General features: G+C 42.0%; 1 long non-coding RNA gene across 1 annotated transcript in view; it reads left to right on the forward strand.

Moving 5' to 3' along the window:
• LOC109323685 overlaps positions 1–26,279 on the forward strand; it is a 645,093-nt gene that overhangs the window by 338,337 nt on the left and 280,477 nt on the right. The gene's annotated exons all lie outside the window — the stretch shown is intronic.

Genomic DNA, 26,279 nt, shown 5'->3' on the forward strand with positions numbered 1-26,279 from the left:
TTTTTTCTACATACCTTGAGGTACCATGCATGGCTCCTGAACACTGGATGGAGCATCCCTGGAGGGTGGGGGGACCCCGCATGCTTGGCAGCAGAGCCAGAAATGGACCAGAAGTACTTCCAGTCCACTTCTGGGTCTGCTACCAAGTGTGAGGCACACCAGGCTTAGCAATCAGCCATGGGGGACCCCAGGTGCTCCGCCAGACCTGGGAGGCACTGCTCGCCAAGCTGGTAGGCCATGTGGAGGGTCTCCCTTTTGTTCTGCTGTGGACCCAGAAGTGGACCAGAAGTGCTTCTGGTCTACTTCTGAGTCTACAACCAAGCACGCTGGGGACCCCCCCCCCCCACATTCCCATGGGATGCTCCATCCATTCCACCATCTCAGCATTCACAATCCACCTGGTACCTTGAAATATGTAGAAAAAACATATAAAGCTGTGTTTATGGCTGAATTGTTGAATCTCTCTGAATCAAATTAGAGACTTCCAATTTGATTCAGAGAGATTAATTGGTCTCCTGATTTGATTCAGATTCAGAGATTCAGCTGCCAAATCAGGCCGAATCTCCTTCTAATTGAATTGGCAACTGAAGCTTCACACAGCCCTAGTATAAAACAGTGAGTAAATTTTAGGGCTTATGGTCTCAGTTACTTAAAAAAAAAAAAGAGAGAGAGAGAGTATGTATAAAGTAGAGAAAGTGAAAGCTGTAAGGAACATCTAGGCTATTATTTGCCACTCAGAATGCCTGTATCTCATGGGTGGTGAAATCTGAGGAAGATCTTGGTCCATTTACGATTAAAATCTTTGCTGGTTATCTGAATTAAGACTATTGAACCCCCCTAAAAGTAACTGCTGTTTTTTCTATCAATGAACAGAAACTGGTGGTTGCTCTGGGTCAATTCAGTTAGGGCAGACAGGGGTTCAAAATTTGTTGTTGAAAGTGGTTGCAGAAAGATGGAAGCACCTGAAGGAGATATCTACAAGGGCCTAACTGTATTTTTCCTCAAAGATATGTATAGCATCTGCTTTTTTAGAATGAGGTAATAGCTGCTATTCATTTATAATCAGTTAGTGACAATAACAAAAAATGTTTCTTCCTGGTTGGACAGAATATTGCACCTGTTTCTTTGAAATATCTAGCAACTATAGTCTGTGTTGATTATTATGAGAATATTCTATTGCTTTCTGTCTGCTTTGGGCTTGTGGTCAGTGCCTCAAAATTAAAAATCTACAATATGCCATGAATGTCTGCTCTTCAGAAAGACTGACTCTCTAGAGTAAGTCCTGTGACCTCCACTTAGTCCCAATTAGTTTAAAGATGCATGTCAAGGACCTTGCTTTGTAATCTCTAAAACTCTCTATAGATTTATACTAGGCTGTGTCTGAAACAGTTTCTTCCTTTGCACCCCACTGAGAAAAGAGTTTTTACTGGGGACATGGGAACCTATCAATCATCAGGGTAAAATATTCAGGAGCGAAAGACAAAGCTTTTTTTGGTGTTAGGTTCTGGAGTGTAGAATGTCTGAGCTGCAGAGATTAGAGGTTCCTCTATGCCAACTGCATTTTGATCTTTCTGCAAAAACCTGAATGCTATAATATATGCCAAAGAATGGATGTGATGGAAAAGAGGTGGCTGTATTTCTCCAGCTATGTGCTTGAACAACAGGATTCTGGAAGCACAAACCGCTTTGGCTCTAAGATATTGTATTTAGCGCCCAAGTGATTGGCATTGTATATCTGGAAGAGAGAGATTGTGAGATAGCTTAGAATCATAGGTAGTTTAGCCATTGTAGACACCCAAGGCTAAAACAAGCCAGAGAAAGACAGCTTCATAGGAAAAGAGGCTATGAATCAGAGGGTGGTTTTGTGGGGGATGCAGGTAAGAAGCTTCTAAAAACAAGAAGAAATGTTAATTTAACCATGTGAAATGGAATAAGAAAAGGTGGAGAGGGGAAAAGTGGGGAGGAGTCTCTTCTATCCTTACCAGAAATACTGCCTCCTGGGTTTGCTAGCTAACAGTTTAAATTTCAACATCTCTTTAACATTCTGATTTGTAGGCTGCAAAATGCTGCCGAGAGACCTTCAGGCCAAGGACTTAGAAGCAGCTTCTCACAGCAGCCGCATGTTTAGAAGGCTAAAAAAGAATTATATGGGCATTAAGGTTGTACAAATTTACTGTTCTGCAGCAGGAAGAAGGTTGTAGTTTTCTTTGCTGGTACTACATGTTGCTAAACATCAGGGAAGATGTGATGAAATTTATGACAGTTGTCTTTCAATTTATTTTTTTATACAAGTGATTTCTAACTTTCATCAAGTTGCCTCACCCACAAATTCAGTGCAAACTTCATTGTTCAATACCAAAACTAAATACTGTATCACCCCAGAATATGACTATGGTTGGATCAAGTGCATTCAGTGTACCGAGCCTGGCAAGCAAAGCAGAATTGAAAAGTAACAGAGAAGGAAACCAGAGCACGAAGGGGCAGGGCGGGGGCTCTGAATTTTAATGGGGTTCTTTTTTCTTGTTTTTTCAAGCCTCACATCTACCTCCCAAGCTATGCTAAATAACAGGTATCAGACAAAGAATGGCGGTTGGACTAAAGCTTTAGGACTGTGTAGTACTGTGCAACTCCTAGCATTGTACGATGAGGCTATTGTCTCTATTTACATTTAAAAAGCAAAAAATCTCAAGCCTTCTTGAGTGTGAAGAAAAGCTTTGAGCCTAAAATTCAGACCAAGCTGATTTATTTGGGGATGTTTTACAAGCAGCCCCAACTAATAGTTCAGGGCCAGCTGAATTTTTCCTGTATTGTACTGGGATTGTAATTTCCAGACTCAACTCATTGTGCTTCCCCTCAATATTATCCCAATAAAAGTCTGTGGCAGGAAAAGGATGAAATGAATATTTCAGGCACCCAAGAAAGCAAATACACTTGGTTTGCTGCTGAAAATATGAGGGAACATCCTCTGACACTTCCTGCGAATGCAGAGGGCTAACCCCTACTGTGCCTAAGAGAAGGAGGGCCCTTTCTGACACTATGGAAAGAATAAGGGGGCTAAGGGTCTTTCAACATGGGGAGATACATCTCCATCAATGAGGCTTGTGGGATATCAAAGAAAACCCAACAACAGATGTGTGTGTTGTGTGCTTGCGCACACACATGCACACAGTAAGGTTTCTGACCAAAGGAGTATAGAGAGTTAGTGTGACTAAGCATATGCTGGAGTGAGACAAGGCTAAGAATTAGGAATTTCCAAATCCTAATCCTGGCTCTCCCACTGATTTGAGTAGTGGGAGGCCAGTCATTAACACTAAAGCTGGATTCACAATTGCAAAGGAATTTAAAGGTGCCTATACACAAGCAGCAAGGCTGCTCTAACATACTCTAATCACAGCATGTCAGAGCAGACTCGATTAATCAAATCATCCAGCCTGCTGAAGCATGGTGTGATGGACTACCTTTGGGGTGCTCGCCACGTGGCAGGGGCTGCAGTAAGCTGGGACAAAGCCAGCAGGAAAGGCAGCCAAGAGAAGCCCCTGAATGTCATTCTAAGGGGGGAGGTGTGTGAAACCTGAGGGTTTTCACAGGCTCTGAGAGGACCCTGCTTTCGAGGAGCAGCAGGGGAAACCTTCCCCAGGAACTATTTTCAGGGAGAAGGTGTGTGGCAGGGCACTGTTTGTGCCTGCCACTTTAAAAGCAGAGCCAAGCAGCCAGCAGGTGCTTGATTGTGGTGGCCATTTTCAATCTCTGGCCACCTACATAATTAGGGCAGTTCACTGCTAGCAGGCCAGGCAATAATATCACCTATCTGCAAGGCTCCATAACATCCTCGAGGTAAGCTAGCTCATACCTTGGGTGGTATCCAGGAGCTGTAGGGGATGGTTTGGAGGTTCCTGGTCCTGGGCATGCCCTAAAACTGTACTCTAATGGGAGTGGGTTGCCTGGTAGGGTTCTCAGTGGTGCAGGAGCCCCCAGAAAATGCCAGACCAGTTACCACCCTGGTGAAAAGTGAGTAGGGATGCCTTAAACCCAGCCCTCACCTTTGGGTGGGTTACATAACATCAGAGGGAGTGGGGTCAGGTATGGCTGCAGCCACCTGAGCCCTATGGGGTGTAGGACCCCAAGGTAAGGTTGTTGGGGCCAGGCATGGCTATGGCCACCTGAGCCCACCAGGGAGGGAAGCTTCATGGCCCTAGTGAGAAGGCGGTGTGGAGCCCTAGTGATGGGGGGGGGGGCAGAGATGAGGAGCCACAGTGAGGGGGAGGCCCCATGTGAGGGGAGTAGGCCAAGGTATATCTTTGGATGTCTGAGGCTGTAGTTTTGTCCAAAGGCCAAGGGGGCTCAGTCTGAGAGAGAGGGGTGAGTCTTGACCCTGGTAAGTCCTCCACCACTGAGAAGCTGAGTGTGGGGTGAAAGTAAGAGCTAGAGTACAGCACAATGATCTGCTGCTCCAGGGGGGGAGTAAGAGTCCCTGTGAGACCCTGGAACACCAGTCATGGTGTGAATTAAGAACACCCTGGTCAGGGGTGGCCCCAAAAAGGGGGCAGAGATGAGGAGCCCCAGCAGTGGGGAGAATAACCAGAGGGCTGGCAGCCCAGTATGTCTTAGTGTACAGAGTTGCCTCGGGAAGTGGCCGGAGCAAGCTTAGACCCGGTGACGGTTGCGGGAGAGGCCCAAAAGATGGTACATCTGCCACCCAAGGTATGAGATAGCTAAAGCCTATGGCCTAAGCGGCCTGCTCCAAGAGGGAGCAAGGCAGTATAAATTGTCGACTTGTGAAAGAGACCCTGTGAGAGATGGTGGCATTTGAGAGACCCTAGTGAGAGGAGGGCAGTATGAGTGTGTCTGTGTCTGTGGCCTGACAATGAGACCTAAGCTTGGTCTGGCTGTAGACTGGGAGCACTGTGTCATCTGGATGTCATCTGCAAAGTTTGGGCTGCGGTGTAGGGAAGGAATGGAGCCGCAGATAATGCTCCTTGGCATTGGGGCAAGAATAGGCAGCCTCCTGCCTTAATTAATATCCTAATTAATCAACAACAAAGTGTGGCAGGAAAGTCTGGTGGGTGGCATGCCCAAAGGCAAGTGGGGAAACTAGCACTGTGGCTAGTCAGGGAGCCCCACTTTGCCACACATAGTAATTACAGGACTCCAGCATCTCATGTATCAGCATCCCCATACTTTAAAAAGGTAGCAGGGGCACTTCATCTAAAGCTCATTCAACAAGCTTTAGATGAAGCACCCCCACCACCATTTTTAAGTATGGGGATGCTGATACGCAAGCATGCTTTAATCAGAGTGGATCTCGGAGTCACTCTAATTAAACTGTACCCCCATATACACCTGGAACGTGTGTATAAACAGCATAAATTCCTAAATCTTTTAAAAAAACAAATGCAATTAGTTCCTAAGTACATTTCTAGATGTGCCCCTAATGTCCCATCTCACTATCACTGAAAAGGAAGAGGGCATACCTTACTTGCAAAGGTGCTGTGAGATAATAGTTGGATACTATATACCAATTAACCTATTAGTTTTATTCTGAAATTATTTTGCTTGTTCCCATTTTCTTTCTTCCCCCATTCACATGAAGAATGCAATAGAAGGCCTTTGTTGTTAAGATATTAGCCTGAGTTTTGGGAGCCTTAGGTTAAATTTCTGATTGCCATTTTGGGGGAAAATCATTTCAGTTCTTTGTGTTACAGGTTTTCATCTGTGACTTGAGGATACATTTAACTTCCACAGTGCAGAGGGTTTTGTGAGGACAGATTGATAATTGTACATGGGTCATACATCATAATAATGAGACAATACACGAAGTATATCAACTCCTGAGAAAAATCAGGAAAGTAGTATAAACTTACTCATTTATTCCCAAAGCAGATGGATGTTAAACAATCAAAAGAAAGGTATGATGTAGCAGGGTAACTGTGTATATCTGGAACTAACCACAATATTTTGAGCCTAGGCAAGAAAACTTACGAAAACACAAACTCATATAATTTCTGGCATTTTGGATTCTACTCATGGTCGTAAATAATCCCAAAATAGGCATTTTTACTTTTTGGCATTTCTGAACCCATCCCAAACCCATAAATAGGAAGGAAATTCAAATGCTTCAATGTTTGGAATGTTTGAGCTCTAAAAAATGATAAGATAAAAAGAAAATGAGGCGGGATGAAATTTATTTGATTATTTCCAGTTTATAAATAGTTTGTTCTTTTTCCTTATGCTTGATCGCTGTATTTGAAGGAAATTGAAACTCTTTAAAAACCTTTCAGTGCATATTTAATACTGAATAAATTGCAAAACCCTATGTTCTTTGTGATGTGTGATAGTTATGTATTCTGCAAAACCTAAAATATGCCATTATTGTGTTATAAATGCTTGGCCTGTCTTATTTTCTGTTTGAGGTATGAGTTGGACAATGTTGTATTTTCTAAGGCTGGGCTGTGATATCTTCCTTTTGAGCTCAAACTTTCTAAATGGTTAGATTTTTTTGTTTTATCTTCAGATGCATGTTTCTATTAAAACAAAAGTCTCATTCTTCTTCTTTTTTGTTTTGTTGTGTTTACCACCCCTCTCCATGTCCTCCCTGCCAGTCTGTCTGATGGTTGAATGCATGTCTTTGTTATTAACCCTAAGAAGAGAAAGGTACATTTTGAGATGCCAGGGAATTGTTGTTTGTGCATACTCTGCTATCTAATTCTCATGCTGAATCCACAGTAATGTTCTAGTCGTAGATCTGTAATCTAATCTCCAAACCAAATGGAATGCATAATAAATAAACACTGGAAGCTGAGTTACTGCGCGTAAACAAACTTCCTCCCCTTATGTTAGAAATATTCACTAGCTTTAATAAAAGGTGAAGGGGGGAAAAACTCATAAATGAGAACACTTTTCCCAAATCAAGAATACCCAATAAGTAGTAGTCATTTTTAGGACAAGACAATCAACTACTGAAAAGTAATTCAAAGAGAGTAATGTATGGAACAAGTTACTGAGGCAAACAGAAGTAACAACTAAATATAATAAAATTGAGAATTGTAATAGAGCTCAGGACAACAAATCAAAGAGCAGGTTAAGTAATGTCAGATAAAAAAACATCACAGCTGTCAATGAAGACAGTCAGAATTTTGAACAAGTGCAAAGGACAAAACAAAAGAAAGATAGAGAGCTCTAGTAGCAGTTTCAGGAAGCAGTATCTAAACAGGTCTAGTGGTAAGGCACTAAGGATTCCAGTCCTATCTCATTACATACATCAGGGGTATCAAAGATATGGTCCAGCAGCTGGACCCAGCCCACCAAGCCCCCGGTACTGCCCCAGGTCTGAGTTGACCCACAGACCACTGGATCAGGCCCATGTGCAGGGCCTAAGATGTGCGCCATATGTAGTGCTTGCCCCAGCCAGCCCATGGGTGTCACGTGCAGCACAGGTCCAAGCCTGGCTGGAGTGGGTGCCACATGTGGTACATTCCTGGACTGCACTGGGCAAGGGGTGGCATATGTAGCATAGCCCTGGACCAGCCTGGGTGGGTAACACATGCAGTGTCAATTCCAGACTGGCTGAAACAGGCTCTGGGTCCTAGAGCAAGTGCCATGTGTGCTGGATCCATCTGGGGGATAGGGTAGGCAAGTCCATGGGTCTAATTCAGCCTATGGACTGGTGCATGCCAGGAGTGTCATATTCATCTGGTCCTGTGTGCTGGATGAGTGGTTCAGGACCTGTCCATGGGATGAATAAACTGCATAGGGTTTACTCCATGGGCCAGATCAGGCCCATGTCCCTCTCCCTCCCATGCCCTGCTCCCTCTACATGCCAAATCCAGCCCACAGCATTCACTCCATTCAGTCCAGGATTTTGTCACATGCGGTACCCGCTCTGGCTGGATTGGGATGTAAGCTGCATACAGCACAGGTCCTGAACTGGCTGGAGCAGGCACCACATGTAGCACAGTCTTAGAGCAGCCAGAGAGAGTGTTGCAGCATGTAGGGAGGTGGGGGGAGGAGGCTCCAGACTAGTTCCATGTGGGGCCAGCACCAGGGGCCTCATGATGTGAGCCATATCTGGCCCATGGGGCCATATCTTTGACCCCTCCTGCTTTATACTGTCTCATAAAGCCAGTACTTCATCATTTTAAAAGCACACTGCAAACAGAATATTAATTCTGCTCCTTGTTTGCATCCACTTAAAGTTCAGATTATAAATTTATAGATTGTCTTTGATCTTGCTTTTTGATTGGTAAAGGCATTTTGTGTACCAATACAAAATCATGCTACTATATTCTATATTAGCACAGCAGCTTTTTAGAAACCTTTGAATTGCACTGTTAATATCACTTTCAAAACTGTATTTTTCACTACTTACATATAGTAATAATACTGCATTCTCTTTTATTGCAAAGTGGCATATTTGCATGCTAATATCTGCTGCTGCTTAAGAGTCTGTCACTTGTTTGTTATATTCATGTACCTCATGAATATTCCTGTTGGTTGCAGGGAGGTAACTCAGAAGAAAAGGTACCATTCAGTGTGAGTAAAGGTAGCAGAACCAAACCATTTATAGAAGTATTTCTCATAAGCAATGGGGCAAAGGAATGGCTAACTGCAGAGTCAAGTGCTACCCAGCCTGAGTAAAGGTGCCAAAATGTAATTTAGTGTTTATCCTGCAGAAAATTACGTTTATAGGACATTGCAAAGAATAAAGGAATTATTGATCTTTTCACCTTTCCTTTAAAAACTGCATTATTAATCTTTCTGTATTGCATAATATTTTAAACATTAAAAGTAGAAGTTGCTACAAGATTAGTTATTTTTAAAAGTATATAAACACAAAAAGGGTGTAGCTGAAAGTAAAGGGAACTGGATTCATGTAATTTTTACTTTAGAATAAATGGAATAGAAGCACAAGGAAGAACTCTGAGGATACACATGGGGTATTGACTCTTACTTTAGATGCAAATGGTTATAGAATGAGCACCATTGGAGTACTGCCCCAGTCATTCCTAATCCACTACTCTACCTAGCACCCATTTTCCTGAGAAATGGCAGGGCAACAGAGAACAAGCAAATGTAGCTAAAGCCTTCTCAAGTGGAAGGAATGGGCCTTCCTTGTCTGAGGGCAACTGTATCAAATTACAGCAGCCTTGAAAGTGCTGCTACTCATTTCAGGTCCCTTGGGAGATGTTCATTTAATGACATGATGGGATCTGATCCCTGATCCATGCCTCCTGCATGGAAGGATAGGTAACTAGGATCAAGAATCGGATCCCAGTGGTGCTGTTACTACTGGCCAAAGCAGGGAGAGCCTGGGAGCCTAGATACCTCCTGCACTGGGAAGATGAAAGCTAGATACCTGCAGCCTGCCTGAACCTAAGCAGTCTCAGTCCCAGGAACACACTGGACTTGGCTCCAGACCAGCAATAATTGGTCCCAACCCATGGACCACACTGGAGCTATTTTGTGCAGTCCTGGAGCTTGGACAACAGCACACTGGCCAGGCTGATTCTTGTTTCTAGCCCTACAACCATACCAAAGTTATGAGTTGGCTTTGGTTACCCTGCCACAAATTCAACTTAATTCTTGGTGGAATTTTATGCAATATTTTTGTGGCTGGTTTCCCATTTTCATTGTGCAATTATTCCTTGAACATGTGGTGAGGTTAGTATTTATGGCATGATTAACAGGTTAATTTCATCTTAATTGTAACGTCTGGCAGGGGCCGCAGCATAAAAGCTCCAGATCAGTAGGGCTGGTGGCTAAAGGGACCTTTATGTTTCTCTCCTCCTGCCTGCACTCAGTGCTTCTCTACGAGCTGAGAATCAGTGCTCGTGTAGTGTTTTTATCATGTCAGTCTCACCTGACAAGTTTTGAAGATTTTAGTACAGCAGACCTGTATTCAGTGTTTTTTTTATCTCTTTTTCTTTTCGTACGTAATTCTGATCAGTTGATGATGTATCAGTAGTTATTTATATAATGTCTGATAAAATGTAAAAAATATACTCATGGGACTTTTATAGCAAGACTGTGCAGAGGGTGTGGGGATTTCTATTAAAGTTCTATTATTGCTTCTAACTATGGAATACATCCTGATCATGCGGTACTAAGTGGGTGAAGTAATAAATTGGAGCCTACTGGCTGTTTTACATATTCTCAAAGTTGAATTACATTTTTGCCATAAGTAGTACTTGATAGAATGTGCATATTTTAGTGTTCATAGCTCTGCACAATGTGCTCTCAGAATATTTAATAATTTATAATAGATGTAGAGCCAGGTAAGGTAAAAAATGAGAATTAAAAAGAACTCACTTCCTGCTCGCCTTCCCTTGTGTGTGACTTCAGCTTGGGCTGTCTAACCATTGTATCAGAGTTCAGTTGTCCCTCCAGCCCCCTTTCTTCAGATCCCTAGGTGATGCATACCATTGGGTTCACTGCCAACTCCAGTTTAGTAGAAAAATGCATCTGTATAGAATGAGTATTTGAACTTGACACCTGATACATTGCAAGAACATTAGCCTAACCTCTTGGCTGTTCATTTGGTTCCCTGAGACTGGTGGTGAGAAAGGAAAAATAAAAACTAACCCAGCCCAGGCAGTCTTGTAACACAGAGAAAATTCCTTCCTATACCCATTGAAAAAGGTAGCAGGTATAATGGCCCACCACCAACAGTCTTACTCATGGGTGGTGGCTTACTAGTAGTTATTAGAAGAGGATCCTGCCTAGAAGAAATAAAACTACTTCCCCTTTCTCATGTATAAAAGTGAATTAACTACTGGAGCGGCTCCCGGTTAGTCTCCTGGCTCAGGTGATGTCCCTTTTGCCTTCCCTTCATAATCCCAAAGAAACTAGAGGGGAAAGGGAACTTAAATGGCATTTTCCTTCTCTCCACAGAAATAAATTCCCTTTCCACAAATGTACAATGCAAGACATGCATTCCTCCCATGCAATCAACTACAAAATAGCTGTCAGTTAATTTGCCGTGCAGCATGTTTTAATGTTTTTTAAAATAGCACTGCAAAGTACAACTTATGAAGTAGCTTCAGCACAGATATATGGAGTGCTTGCTTCATAATGTCCACTTAGGAATCACATTTGCAGGTGAACAGATGCTTTCATTTCATTGGGTTTCTGAGAAGCCCAGTAAGTGTGTCAGCTATGGCAATGTGTGTTCCACTGCCAAAGGGGCCACTGATTTCTTTCAAATAGGGTACAACAAGGTATGTGTGTGGGTGAGGGCAGGTGAGAAGTTATAAACTTTCCTGGAATGTTATTTGAATATTTCTTGAGAGTCATCACAAAAGTAAATTAGACGGGTCATTTCACAGGCGTGGGGTATTTTTAAAGGATGTTTTTGAGTGGAGGGAGGGCAGAAAGTCTGGGGAGGTGCTGATTGGTATGTGCTTGTCACTCAAACTAGTTGGGCTGATTTTTTTTTTGTTAAGTTTCATAGATTTCATAGACATTAGGGGTGGAAGGGACCTTGGAAGATCATCAAGTCCAGCCCCCCGCCCAAAGGGCAGGAAGTCAGCTGGGGTCATAGGATCCCAGTAGCATAAGCATCCAATTTGCTCTTGAAGGTGTTCAGACTAGGTGCTTGAACCACCTCCAATGGCAGACTGTTCCAGACCTTGGGGGCTCAGACAGTAAAGAAATTCCTCCTTATGTCCAGCCTGAAATGGTCTCACAGTAGTTTTTGACTGTTCGACCTCATCATCTCTTGGGGCGCTTTGGTGAACAAATGTTCCCCGAGATCCTGGTGGTCACCCCGATAAACTTATAGGAGGCCATCAGATCACCCTTGAGCCTGTGCTTTTCCAGGCTAAAGAGCCCCATGGCTCTCAGCCTGTCGTCATAAGGTCTGTTTTCCTGACCTCTGATCATATGCGTGGCTCTTCTCTGGGCTCTCTCAAGCTTCTCCACATCCTTTTTGAATTGTGGAGCCCAAAATTGGACACAGTACTCCAGCTGCGGGCTCACCAAGGCCGAGTACAAGGGGAGAATGATGTCCCAGGATTTGTTTGAGAAGCATCTATGGATGCAAGCCGGCGTTTTGGTCACTTTACTGGCCGCAGCATCGCATTGCAGGCTCATGTTCATCTTGTGGTCAATGACCCCCAAGTCTCTTTCTTCCGTAGTGCTAGCCAGCGTAGTACTGCTGAACCTATAGGGATGCTGCAGGTTTTTCTTGCCAAAAAGAAACCTTGCATTTTTTGGTGTTAAACACCATCAGATTCTCATGTGCCCATTTGTTGAGCCTGTCCAGGTCAGCCTGGATCACCTGCCTTTCACCTGGCATGGATGTTTTGCCCCAAAGTTTGGTGTCGTCAGCCAACTTGGCCAGTCCACTTCTGACTCCAATGTCCCCATCACTAATGAAAATGTTGAACAATATGGGTACAAGGACAGAGCCCTGAGGGACCCCACTGGTCACAGGACACCATGATGAGTGACTGCCATCAATTACAACCCCCTGGGTCTGACCACAGAGTCAGTTTCCCAGCCAGTGGATCATGGTGGACCCAAGGCCACAGTTGGCCAGTTTTGCCAAGAGGTAATCATGGGATCCGAGATTGAAGGCTTTTTTGAAGTCAAGATATATGACATCAATCTCCTCTCCCTCGTCCAGGTGATAGGTCACCTGGTCATAGAAGGAAATGAGATTGGTCAAACAAGACCTACCCACAACAAATCCGTGCTGGCTATCCCTTAGGATGTTGGCATTGGCCAGTCCATTAAGGATGGCCTCTTTAATAAACTTTTCTAAGATCTTCCCCAGGATAGAAGTCAGGCTAATGGGCCTATAGTTAGCCGGATCCACTTTCCTCCCTTTCTTGAAGAACAGCACCACATTGGCCTTCTTCCAGTCTTCGGGCACTACACCAGAGCGCCAGGAGTTTTCAAAGATCCGTGCCAGGGGCTGGGCTATGACGCTCACCAGCTCCTTGAGTACCCTGGGGTGCAGATTGTCAGGGCCGGCTGACTTGAAGGTATCCAGCTTCTCAAGGTGTTCCTTCACAAGGTCAGCATTGATGGAGGGCAGGGGATCTCCCTCACCCGGACCTCCCTGTCCCATAGCGGTCATGGGCGTCCCATGGGACTGATGAAAGACTGATGCAAAGTACCTATTTAATAGGTTGGCTTTTTCCTGGGCGTCAGTTGTCAGATGTCCTCTCTGGTTTAGCAGGGGTCCAATGTTGCTCTTGCTTTTCCTCCCCACATATCTGAAAAAGGTATTTTTATTTTCCTTGATGCTCGAAGCTATTTGGAGTTCAGTTGCAGCCTTGGCTTTCCTGATTTGCTCCCTGCGGGACCGGAGCAGTGCAGAATAATCCTCCCTGGAGATTAATCCCATCCTCCATCCTTTGTAGGCTTTTCTTTTTGGCCTTACGAGGCCTGCTAGATCCCTGAAGAGCCAGGGGAGCTGCTGTGCCTCTTGCTGCCTTTCCTTCCAGATGGAATAGACTTAGCTTGTGCATTGAGGATTGCTCCCTTGAGGAGCAACTACTCTTCTTGAACTCCCATCTCCCTGGGGTCATGGTCTCTTAGAGCCTGACTGACAAGCCTCCTGAGCTTTTCAAAGTCAGCTTTTCTGAAGTCAAGGACTTCTGTGTTGCTGACTGACTTGCCAGCTTTACAGGAGATGGTGAAGGTGATCAGCTCGTGGTTGCTGTCACTCAGCTTCTCATCGAACACTTAGGTTGCGGATTAGGTCATCCCCTGTAGCCAGTACCAGGTTGAGCAGTGCTTTGCCTCTCGTGGCCCATAGACTTTTTGAGTTGGGTGAGGGGAGCACATATTTTGGTTTCTTTAATAGTAAGAAGGCACTATATGTGGATGTTATAGTTTATAATAGAAAAAATGTTATAGGCGATTTACAACTAATGAAATATCTGTTAAATTAAAATATACTTTTATAATCACAGTGCATTTAAAAGGTAAATAGACTGAAACAAACTTAAAACTGTAGATGTGTGCGCTCTTCTTAGCCAAAGACTTCTGATGTCCTTAAACATGGAAGTCAGTTCCTAACTTTAAAATTGTTTGATACATTAACAATAGTGTGTATGAGACTAAGAGGTTGACTTACCAATCAGTTTTAATAAAGTATTTTTTTTAAAGTTATAAGTTTAGCGTGTTGCTTTGTGTACATGTCATATTCATACACATGACCATCTTGCATAGATTAATAAAAAATTACATGGTAGAAAGTGAATTTGCTTTCTAGCCTATTAAATGCTATGATATTTAACAGACACCTAAGACGAGTTTGCCCTGCCTTCCTATTTGTCACTGTATAATCTGAAAGAACTGGAGATCAATCATCCCGTGTGCATTTTTCTATTCCCAGAAAGATGCACCAAAAGTCACAAGTGATATATGAACTGACTGTAATGGGGTGAAGAGTGCAACTATGCCTGTGTATTAACTATCACCTTTGACCCACTTCAGGCAAAAAATAAAATAAAATTTAATGATACAGCTCATATAAAAAAAGCTATGAAGGTGTCTCAAGTAATGTGAGGGAATTTCCAAAGGAATATAATAAATGAGAATATTACTTATACAAAATAATTAATAGATAATTGTATTGAGTAGTGAGAGCAATTGTGAGTTGTAGTTATTTTTAGAGGGCATGCCCAAACTAAATATAGTTAAGTCTTTTAAAAAATGGTTAGAGTTGGGTCAGGTACTATACGAATACCCAAATTCCCACTGCTGATGTGTGTTTTCTGAGTTGTATTTTGCCATTAAAAAATAACACCTTATAATTTTTTCCTCATGCTTTGTAAAATAACCCCACAGTGAGATTAAGTTAGTCAAGGGAAGAACTGAATGAGCTGTATACAAAGTGGTGTTAGATCAAGTAACATAATGTGGCAGGGAACAAGGAAGACATTTCCTTCTCATAATTTCTTAAGGCTTACCTACCAGAGTAGTGGGCAAATAATATTCAGACAGCAGGAGTTTTTAAGATGACTTTCAAAATATATTGTAATATAAGTTTTAATAAAATTAGTCCCAATCTCAAGGTATGTTGACATATTTCAAAGCACAAATATCTCCCAGCCAAATTCGTGGCTGTGACATATATTCTACCTAAGATATTGACTAGCCTGCTTTCCAAAGCAAAGAAGAGCAAGGTATAGGAGATTTATGGAACTTCAAATAGTAATCAGGAGAAGGAGACTCAGAAATAGGCAATTACGTGGTAAGAGTTTGGTTTTACAATCAGCATCAAGAAGACCAATGTTATGAGCCAGAATATTGATTCACCACTGATGATCGCAATAGGTGAAAATGTACTGGATGTTGTAAGTAAATTTATGTACCTTGGTGCCACTGTTACCAACAACCTGGTATTTGAGGCTGAACTGAATGCCCACATTGGCAAAACATTAGGTATCAGAGCCATGGTGAGCAAACAAGTGTGGAACAACAACAAACTGACTGTTAAAACTAGGGTCAAAGTACATCATGCTTTCATCAACAACATCTTTTTGTACAGCAGCTAATCCTGGTTTACCAGAAGAATGCCTCAATACAATAAGATTGATGTCACCACATTCTAGGAATTTCCTGGTGGGACAAAGTTGCCTATGCTGAGATTTTGGAATGTACCAACATTTCAAGCATACATTCACTCCTCTGTCAGTGTTGACTTGGATGGTTGGCCATATGTGGAGAATGCACAATGGCCATATACCCAGGGATTTATTTTATGGAGAACTCCTTATGGAAAAAACAACCATACAGGCATTCTTATCTCCATGTCAAACGTATTTGCAAGCAAGATATGAAGGCAATGAACATTGAGTCAAACGACTGGAACAAGATTGCTTAGGATTGGCATACTTGGAAGCAATCTTTTAAGCATGGAATGAAAGTTTCTGAGGAAAGAAGAAACATCAAGAATAACCTGGCTCCATATTCAGTTAGAAATCAACTTCTCATATGATAAGTGCAGAAGGGACTATTGTTCAAGAATTGAGCTTTACAGCCACACTCACAAACCTTCAACAAGCTAATGCTTCGCTCTGCACATATCTGTTGTCTCACAAGACAGGTGCCTATATTGATGCCTAGAGGGCAACAGCAGGAGATGGAAGGGATGAAGGCAATTATGGGCCTTACAGGACATAGAATCAATTATTAGGATTGATGCCACAGCACTCTATATGTTTTTCTATATCCTGCAGGGAAAAAAAGGATGGAAAAAATACTAATGGTTTCTCTCTAGAAAGAAGTAATTATTTAATAGAAAACTTTTTAAAGCAAAACTGTGGTCACTGAGTACTCCAGCAATATCTAAATTATTGTGCACAATATCTTACATATACAAAAGAGGAGGAGAATTGTCTCATTTGTAATTAATATCTTAGTGTGCATATGTAAGTATTTACAGGCAGCACGGAAAAATTAAAAATACAGTAAGAAATTCCTAGTAGGTATTCTAAGACAATTACTTGTTTACCTTATTCCATGTGTGGTCAGAGTTCACAACATCATGTGTGATATTTATTCTGCATCTAGTTTTAATCATTTACTGGTATTCCTGCACAGAGTATTTGTCTAGTCTTTCATTCTGCTTCTAATATCTAAAGCATTGCCAGCCAGAATTTGTAAGTTATAAAAATGAAAGCTCTCAGATTTCCCAGAAACACTTAAAAGCACTAATTCATTAGATACAATGCAGTTGGTATTTTTGGATTGTTGCTTGGAGTACAGTATCTCTGATTAGAAGACTTCACAAAATACAAAATCTACTATTTCAGATTCTTATCTCTTAGGTCCTGCAATCAGTTAACCTCTAAGAAAACCAAAGAGTTCCAATACATTTGGAAAGACTTTTTAAGAAATGTCAAGTAAAACAAAAAACAAAAACAAAGGGGAAAGAGAAACATTGGGTCTCTAGCTGTAATGGAAAGTTACTGATGGCCTAAGCTAACTGGTTACTATAATGACTCCGTGATGTAATAAGAAAACAGAAAATATCACCCTAGATGAAAAACGATCTGTACACTTTATGCCAACTACAGAATTAATTGAAAGAGAAAAACAAATATAAAGTTTGTTTTAAAAATATGATATTTCCACACTTCTTTTGTTGGATCCGTTGGATGTCTGCAAGAAGTCTACTAATCTAAGACTGTATATCTCATAGTTGAGGAAGTCTCAAATCCCATTTATAGTTCTGTCCTATTTGACTTGACTCTAATAAATCTCTCCCAAACATGGTTAAAAGTTTGAAATAAGTAACATTTTCTAGATGATGAGAAAGGGTTAGACTACATTTCAGAAAAAGAAATCCATATCTGGTAAACCTTGAGGGCTTTATGTGCATGTGGAAGCGCTTTCAGAGAAATAAAAAAGTTATCTGAATTGTTGTTTTTCTATCAAGGTGAAAAGAAAAAAGTTTGGTATTTAAAAAGAAAAAAATCTTCCACCATTATTTGTCAACAGAATGCACAGCATCCAAGATGCTTATCATATATTTTTTTCCTTTTCCTTTTATTACTCCATGACTCACTCACAATTGGCCTCATCTTGAAAAGAATTCAGAGTACCAAAACTGAAAAATGAAACAAGAAAGAATGAAAGCATTGTATATTTTATGTATTTTTAAATATGGGGGAATCCATGTTTAAGATTTTCAAAAGAAACTATGAAACATTTGGACAAAACAAAATATGATATGTCTCAAGACCTGTTGAATAGAAACTTACTGAATAACTTCTCACAGAATTACTTGTTCATTTTTTCCCTGGTACTACTATATATGTACTATGGCCTAAATTTTAAATGTTGAAGTTACAACCTTGTCCATCAAAGTCAATGGGCTTCAGACCAGACTTTTAGGGTCTGTCAGTACGGTATGTCTGCACTGCTTCCAGCTACTTCTGAGAAGATAATGGCTAGGAACAGTCATTCAAAAAGCTGAAGCCTGAATTGATTCAATCTTTGCAGGGGGCTTTGGGGGGCTATAGCTACCCCTCTGCATGCCAGTGTCGCTGCTCACTCCTCACTGTCTGCAGCAGATCTGACTACCCCACTCCTGCCTGCAGCACAGCCCCGCCTCCACCCCCCACCAGGAAGAAACTTGCACTCCCAGCAATTCTGCATCCCCCCCAGAGGGCCACAAGGTCACCCATCTCCTTCTGGCTGCAGTTGGGATCCCAGGTGGATGGCATGGGTATGTGCATGTGGGCAAGGCCAGGCCTCAACATGGAAGATGAGGATGACCTAGTGTCCTGCACTGGCTCCCTGGGCCCTCACATGGTTGTCCCTGTGTTGTCAGCCCTGGCCAGGTCATTTATAGCCTGTGTGACAAGAAAAGGCTGTGTCCCATGCAGGGGCACAGCATGGGAGTGGAAGCTGTGCAGCAGAGGCAATGCATCACAGCACCTCCAAGCATAGGACAGACTGCTAGGGATGATCAGGTGCTGGCCCTGATGGCAGAAGGAGGTAGCTAGCCAGCCAGCACCCCTGGGGAGCTTAGGGTGGGCAGCAGGTGATGCAGACTGCAGCCCTTTACAGCCCTCACTTATGGCCAAGCAGAAACTCTGGATAGGTGACAGGACAGGCAGAGGCAGCCTGTTTCCTGTCCAGGGGGCACACAAGGCCTGCAGTGCTCCTGGGGAGTAAACAGGCTCCTCCAGGCTCCTGTGCAGTGTGCCCCAGGGCATGAAATGGCTGGAGGCTTTTATATTCTTCAGTTAGGGGCTACCAGAGAGGCAGCTCAACCCTTAGGTGGGAGAGGCTCCCAGTCGGGAGCCCTGGGAGTGGCCAGAGGCCGGCCCCCTAGTGGCAGGGCAGACCTGGCAGTAAACTTAGTCCCAGGTCGCATCTACATGTGTATTACTGTGCTTTAGCTAATCACACCTAAATTTGATACCTGCAAATGCAGTCACAATTAGCTATTTTAGTCACAATTAGCTATTTTGATTGTGCAGTAAGGGTGCACATGCATAGACACATGCCCATACTGCACAGTAAACTAAGCTAAGGTGCAGTAATTTATCTCATATAGACATGCCCAGTAATCCTGAGACATCAGTAGGTAAATTATGTCCCTATTTCACCAATGAGGAAATAGAAACAAACATGTTTAGCAACTTATTTAAGATAACACATTAAATCAGTGGCAGGGATAAGAGCTCAAATATTCCTGCCCCCAAGATCTCTGTTGTAATCATGAGGTTATGCTGCCTCTTTTACCGCAAGAAACTCTGGTAAAAATTTAGGAATCATAGCTTTTTTTTAATGAAGTGCTAATCTGAAACTGGGGAAAATGCAGTTCTTATGTTTTGTTATTGCAGACATTAGCATAATCATTGCCAAACTAATATTAGGTGATTCAATTATATGGAATATATGGGACAGATTCTATTCTACCTAATTAATTTATTCATTAGGTTTATATGCTGCCCTTCCCAAAAAAGGCTTGGGGCACCTTACAATAACAGAACTAAAACCTATAAAACAGGAGAATGACAAACCAACTACAAACTACAAAGTAGCAACAACTAGATTATCAGCATAAAACAACCCCCCTAAACAATATTTCACCCAAGATTTTTATTATTATTCTTTTTTTTTTTTTTGGCCAATTATGTGCCCAGGTAGGAAGGTCTTACAGTTCTTCCAATGCTGCCAGGCTAACACCCTGGCAGACCTCAAGATGGAGGGAAATCCAGAACTGAGGTGTGATTACGCAGAATGACCTCCCAGGCATTTTCACCAAGCTATTTGCAGGAGGTTGCTCTCACCTGACTCCAGGGATCATGATGGGGCATGAGGCAGAAGGCAGTCCCTTTGGTACACAGAACCCAGACTGTTTAGGACCCAGAACTTTCAATTGCATGTGGATTTTTTTTTTTTTTTGGTAGTTAGTGCAGAGTCGGTACTGAACTCATGTGCTTCTGGTGATGTATCCCTCATCAAAATGTGGACCACCACATTCTGCACCAGTTGCATCTTCCAGATGGTCTTCAAGGGCACCTATAAGTAGAGCACATGGCAGTCGCTTAGACTTGAGATTACAAAGGCACTGATGATAACCAGATCCAAATATGAAAGAAAGTGCCACAGCCTTCTCACCAGATGAAGCTGGTGAAAGGTGCTCCTAGACACTACTGCCACCTGAACAACCAAGTGCAGCAATGGACCCAGAAGCATCCAAAGGCTATAGATGTGAGGCTAGGAGAAGAGAGAGAGTCCAAATTGTAGGATAAAGTGTGCAGGTAATATCTACCTATCCCAGGCTGGAAAGGGGTCCTTGTCCAGTAGGTGTTGTTTGTCGGGGAACAGCGGCCCCACGGTGGGCCGAGGGTGGTATCAGATACGAACAGGCGGGATTAGCGGCGAGGAGTTCTGAGTGGTACGCAGACTCATGCGATTTCAAAGTAGATTAGATTTATTGACTTACGCTTCTGTAGCGTAGGCAGAGATGCTTGCTTCAGTTACAGTTACAATAAACAAACAATGGAGGGGTCTGTTGGCCCACGGGGTTCCCAAGTGAGCCCTTGCATTCTACCCTGAAGGATAGGTGTGGCTGCCCACTCGTTAGTCCCAGTGCTGGTCAACAGCTCATTAACGGGATACAAACAACAGAACTGTAACTCAATGAATGGTGTGACACCAGTCCAAGATGGATGAAACGGAGGATTGGTGCCAAGGTCAGTGCCAGTTATGATGAGATGAAGCCGTAGTCGAGGTGAGTCAGTTTCAATTAAATCGTAGTCAAAGTCGATGCCAAAATTAGTCTGGTAGCCAAAAGATCAATATGGAAACAAGAACAAATCAAATCGATCTGCAAACTGCAGTGAGGAAGAGACCAATGGGCCAGGAAGCCCTGCTGGGGAGCAGTCCCTGTTGGAACAGCCTCTGCTCTCAGCTCCGATCTCTTCTAGTGAGACAGTCCCTGCCAAGGCAGCCTCTGTTTGCCAGTCAAGCGGGTCTCCCCCCTGGGCGGGGGCTCACAAGCCTTTTATATGAATTTAGTGGCCAGTCAGGATGTTAGTTCTAGAGAATTTTCTAGTCTAATGATGTCATGCTTTGGTTGGAACTGAGCATGTGCATGTCAGATTGCTTCATATTTTTGTTAGCACTGAGCATGTGCATGGTGGAAAAGTAGGTCAGGTGTGATTGACAGGTCTTCAGGTCACCCAGGGGGCACGTGCTGGGCATACTGTGGAATTTTCCATAAGCTTGTCTCTTCTGAGCATGGCAGACCAAAACTTAACTCCGTGTTACCCAGCACTTCTTCAAAATTTTACTCAGACATTGTTCAGAGGGGGGTCGCCAGCAGGGCTCTCTGGGTGGATAGGTGGTGTGGCATTGTGCTGGTCCAGATGGAAAAGGCGTCCCACTGGGTCTGTCTTCACTGCCCATTTTTATAGGGGCCGACCTTGTGTGACCCTAGTGACAGGAGGCATGCCCAGGCAGGGATCAGCCCCTGGCGTACTGAGCATGTGTGCTCCATGCAGGGATGTGCAGTTTTGAGTGTCTGTAATGGTGAGAGTTGCTGGTTCTACAGGGTCTTTTGTCTTTCAAATGTTGGGTTCTTGTCTCTGTTCCTAGGTGAGGTCCGTGGTTCTTGGATGAATCAATGTGAGTCATTACAGTCATTACAGGCCATTCAGTAGAGGCCTGCTATCATTGTATTTCAGTCATTCCCAATCACTCTCATTTATCTGGGAATCAATTTACATGGGAGGGATACATGACTCATACAGTTGTGGCACAGGGGATGCCCAAGCAGAGGACACAAGATGGAGGTTTGACATATAAAATGGAAACTTGACATGACTTTGGGTCACTTACAAACACAGGCTTAAACCATACACTATCCATATGAAACTATAAAAATCAATACAAAATGATAATAATACAATATACAACAGTAAGAATCAATACAAACCTAATAATAATACAATATACAACAGTAAGAATCGATACAAACCTAATAATAATACAATATAAAACAGTGGATATCCAAAACCAAAAACTTGCTACCAAAATAAAAATGTTAAAGCTTATCCTACATCTTAGCTTACTTATACTTATCTAGGGAATAGAGAGGGAGAGAAAAAGTCAGAAATGATTGGGGAAGGGGAGGGAATGCATTTAAAAATAAATAAAAAAAGAAAAACCAGGGGGTTTTCTACATTTATCCCATAAACGTGTTTAGGTTTTATCCTGGAGCAATGCACCTGAATGGCTGAACAACTGCACTTTGTCCCACAATCTAATTGTTTATCCCAGGATAAATGTGGCATCTGTTTGTAGCCTGTGAGACAAGGGAGGGCTGAACTTCATCAGTGAGGCGGGGAGGGGAGAGGCACTGGGACACCTAAGTTAAGCAGTCTGCCCACAAGCATTACCCCTCATCTTGTCTGGGTTTAGTTTGAGTTGGCTCGCCTGCATCCAGACTGCAGCTGCACCCGAGCACTGGGAGCATGTAACAAAATGGAGCCTTGGGGAACCCACAGGAAAGGTTCAGAAGGAATTAGATCATAACCATTAATTCCTCATAACCATTAATTCCTATTTAATAAAAAGAAGGGAAATTAAAAAGCAAGGAAAATGTGGAACCTGTTTATCCAGGTTTTGGAGAAGAGGATAGTTTAAAACATTGGGGGCCAAGCTTTTTGGCAGGAATGTTGCTTCTTGAAGTACCACTACAGTCCCTTTCTCCTGCTGATCCTGCTACTCTGATTTCTGGTCCCTGCACTTTGTTCCCTGCCTAATCCACCGCTTTGCTTTGTTTCCTTCCCCATGCTTCTTGTTTGATCTTTTGCTTTGCTTTCTGCTTCCTGTGCTATCTGCCACTGTGCTACCTGCTCTTTCCAGAGGCTGTTACATGCCACACACAGGTTGGCCACCCTGGTTTAGGAAATGTAAATGGATTAAAAGAGAAATAAGTGTTAGTATTAACTATAAGTGAGACTGACCTTTTTGGCAGGTATGCCACTAATTGAGCCTTTTTAAATGCTGCTCTGATCCCTTGTCCTCCCTAATCTGCTGCACACCACATACAAACAGTCTCCATTCCACTTGTGGCAGACATGCCGCAAGTTGGCCACCCGACTTTTGGGTTACTTATAGACAAAATAACCCAAATCAACTTGTTAACAATTTAGTTTATGCAATATATCAATATATTTTATTCATGCTAGGTATGTTTGGATAGTTGCATTTATTACATTGTCTTTGGCTTCAAAACTGGCGTACTTAGAAATCTCAGCGCATGATATATCATCTGTTACCACATATGTAGTTATAATATCAAATTACTGTAGTCAGATGCCTACATAAATAGTATGACTGTGCAAAGCTTCAGTCCCTGATTTGATTCAGTAGAGATCTGGCCCAATTCAGTTGCTGAGTCTACAAATCCAAATCAAATCTGGAGACCCTTGAATCTCTCCAAATTGAACCAGAACCCTCCAAATGGATTAGGAGAGATTCAGAAAGATTCAACAGTTCAGACATAGACACAACTTTAAATGTTTTTTCTATATATCTCGAGGTACCAGGTGGCTCATGAAGGCTGTGATGGTGGGGTGGGTGGAGTGTCCTGTAGGAGCATGGGGGCTCTCCCCAGCCTGCTTGTCAGCAGACCCGAAAGTGGACCAGAAGCACTTTAAACATTTAAAGCGTGTCTATGGCCAAATCACTGATTCTCTGAATCAGCATTGAATCTTCAGATTTGGATTCAGCCAAATCAAATCAGGGACAGTGATGTGAATCAACTAATCGAATCACTGCCCCCAATTTGGGCCAAATCCAAATCTGAATCGAATACGGCCCATTTTGCACACCCCTAATAGTACATAAGAACATACTAGATCCATTATATACACTCCTCTACCACTTAAGGTAAGAAAGTACCTATTAGTTGTCCTTAACATAAGGAATTATCATTTTTGTAGGCCAGCTAAGGAAATTGTTTAGTGTTTAAGAAGACCACTATAATATGAGGGAATAGAAAATCCAGGTCTTTCAGAATTTTTTTTTTAATCTCTGAGTGTGCCCCCTAGAGGTGATATGAGTTGCTTCTGTAATTCAATATGATGGAAATTTTATTTAAGAGAAAGAGATGCACAATAACACTTTAGGTACATAACTAGTCATCTTAAAATCCTTCCAGAAATATTTTTTTTATTTTTCAATATTTGAAACTGGATACTTAAAACAATACAGCTGAGCTTATCCATTTCTTTGTTTCATTCTCTTTAAGTTGATTCTCCACTCTTTTGATTGGAAGAGGATGAAAGCATAGATAAATAAGCATATACTTCATTGGTTGAGCAAGAGAGGTGTCTTTGACTTGCTTTGTGTTCCAGGGAAACACACCCTCTCCCTCCCCCACCCCCTCCCAAAATAAAATCATGAACTAGAGTCTTAACCTTTAACACATGGTTTGTGTGAGGTAACTTTGTAAAAGACAGATCATGAACCTCTCTGCACTAAGAGCACATTATCATTTACCAGTGGGATCTCAGAAGTCTTGGCATCAGAGGAAGTTACTCTAAAAAGTTTAGTTGACAGCTGAGACTACTAAGATTTATGGTTCTTTCCATTCTGTGAAAATATTTCTTTGACCAACTAAATTCTTCTGCAACTCAAGTTCATGATTTGGTTTCATATCATTCTCTTTTGCAAACAACTCAGCAAACTGAATAGACAAATGAATAGTCCTCTGTAGTGAAAACTTCAGTTTATTACATGCCATCTGTCAAAAGGGAGTAACGAAGTATTCTGGTCATTTAACAGCTCAGGTGTGTCTGGGACCTGAGGAAATAGCATTGGTTTTAATATAGTTTCCAGCTGTTCAAATTCTTATGTCAAAATTCAGAGCAAACTGATTTTTCATAAAATATGCTCTTTTTTCCTTATTTAGTAATACACCTCTACAAACTGAATTGACAAAATGAATGTTTCCTGTTACAACCTAGAGAATGTTAAGAATTTGCAAGGCATGCATCAAGTTGTATCATACACTAGACCTATCTTGTCACACCTCTGCACCACAGAACTCCAGGTGCAGTTGTTTAATTTTGATTTTCATCTCTCCTCATAGTCATTTCAGAGATTCCTTGGTTCTTTTGTTATCATAAATTATCCCAAAGAATAAAACTTTTTCCCGAGTTCTATCGGAATGATTACATACTCTGAAAGAGAGCATCATTCAGTCAATGCTGTCTTGCAAATTTTGATTTTAATGTCTCTAAACATCTGCTCCAAGTTGTTTTGCATTTTTTCATTTTATTTGTCTTGGAGTAGAGACGTTACTCCAAGCAATTGATACTATCCACATTGTTTTTTGATTGTCTGGCCTGACTTTAATTACTAGACTAACTTAATACAAGATGAGGTTATGTTTTAGGGACACTGAAGATCATCATAAGAGCATCTTAACACTTTGAGTTTTATCACTTCCGTTATTAAAAGAACATTCCAACACCGATCAAAGTATTAATATACACAGTGATCCCAGTGTAACTACTTGGATAAACACTCATTATAAAGGGCACTAGCACAGCTAGAAGATCAACTTCTTCTGCCTCATTAATCCACTCAGAGGTTTTTCCCTGTGAAGCAGAACTTCTGATTTTTTTGTTCCTTTTTACAGAGAATTTGGATCCCAGCTCCAGTCTACTGATTTGATTTATTTTTATTCCTACTTTTGAGACAGATATCTATTTCCCTACTGGAATGACATAGCATCACTATATAATATTGGGTTCTAGAAATTATAGAATTAATTTTATTCTATATTACTTCTACCCATTCTTTGCCAAAAACATAACTTTACATCTATGTGTTAAGTTCGTTTATCCTTCTGGTGACCTTCTCAAAACCTTGGAGTAAGCCTCAGGTTTCATTATTTTATTTTTGTACTTAAAAAAAAAATTCATTTGTAAAGATTTTTTTAAAAATTCTGACCCATATTGTCATGTATTCAGAGAGTTAGTTTTTGGAAGCCATAAAGGGTGGATTTCCCTTTCACGTGAAGGGGGTGCTAACTCTGAAAAATATTATGGAAGTCAGCATCTGATATTTCACTATCAATCATTTAAAAGAAAGTTCTAGGTAATGTGCTGCTTTTATTATGATGTGCTTATGACTAACAGTACTCCAGGATTTATCCAAGGGCAACCATCATAATAATCTGTGAATCTGGTACATGCTGATTCACAACCATTCCATAGTTTTCATAGATATTAGGGCTGGAAGGGACCTCAGAAGATCATTGAGTCCAGCCCCCTGCCTGAAGG

This window comes from Crocodylus porosus, unplaced genomic scaffold (assembly GCF_001723895.1).
Source record: "Crocodylus porosus isolate Cpor-Errol unplaced genomic scaffold, CroPor_comp1, whole genome shotgun sequence".
NCBI classification, from domain to species: domain Eukaryota; kingdom Metazoa; phylum Chordata; order Crocodylia; family Crocodylidae; genus Crocodylus; species Crocodylus porosus.